The sequence below is a fragment of the Condylura cristata genome, unplaced genomic scaffold, assembly GCF_000260355.1.
Source record: "Condylura cristata isolate star-nosed mole 26May11 unplaced genomic scaffold, ConCri1.0 scaffold00011, whole genome shotgun sequence".
In the NCBI taxonomy this organism is placed as follows: Eukaryota; Metazoa; Chordata; class Mammalia; order Eulipotyphla; family Talpidae; genus Condylura; species Condylura cristata.
Window position 1 is genome coordinate 4168067 of NW_004567112.1, and position 1014 is coordinate 4169080.

Here is a 1014-nt window from a genome sequence, read left to right on the forward strand (position 1 = left end):
GTGCCCGGGGCGCGCGTGAGCGCGAGCGTGAGCGCGGCGTGGTCCGAATGGATCTTGGCCCGAACCCCCGGCAGCCCGGCTCCCGAGTGCAGCACGGTGATGTCATCAGCACCGAGCAGCCCCCGCGCTCACAGCTTCACAAAGCTCCGTCGCGGGCTCCGGAAACCCGGCCAGGGGAGGGAGCGATAAGACCCTCCCTCTGCACGCCGCCGCCTCCCCCGGCCGCGCCCAGACCGCCCGCATTGTGTGGCTTTGAGATGCAAATCCAGTGCGGGCAGGGGGGGGAGGGGCAGGGAGGTCTCCGCGGTGCTGACCGAGGGGACAGTGGGGGTCTGCTCAGCCGGCGGCTCCAGGAGCAGGAGACGGGGCTCTCCCGCCCCGTGTCGCGGGGACAGAGTGTCCTCTCCCCTGTCTACTTCTGCCTCCTTCAGGCCGCGCACCAAACCCTGGAGCAGGCCCAGACCTGTACCGGGGAGATCCCCGGACCGCGTGCCCCCAGGCGCCCGCAAGGCCCGAAGCACACAATGGCCAGGGGATGGGACTGGCCGGAGAAAGAGCAGCTCGGCAATGCTGTCTGCAGCCCCCCGCTGAGTCTTCCAGAAACCCTGGGCAGGGTCTGGGCACGCTCCACACCGAGGCCAGGCAGACTGGGCAGCCACTGTCAGGTTCCCCGGTCACCCCCAGGGTGTACAGGGAAAGGCAGCTTGTGGGACATGCCATCAGGAGCCAGCTCTGGATTCCAAACACTGGCAGGGCTGCAGGAATATGCACCCCCAACTCCCACCCGGGGGGTCCCACCTGCATGCTGGCTCCCGGAAGGGCACCAAGCCCGATAGTTGGGTCCACCACCGGACCTCTGGCTGGCCAGAAAGCCTCAAGGCTCCCCGCCTCTCACTCATTTCATCTCCTTACAGGTTCAAGAGGTGTGAGGGTGCCCCTGGGGCCCAAACCACCCTCTCCTGCTCCCCAGACACTGCAGCCACAGAGTAAGCGCCAAACTCGTCTGAATTCAAG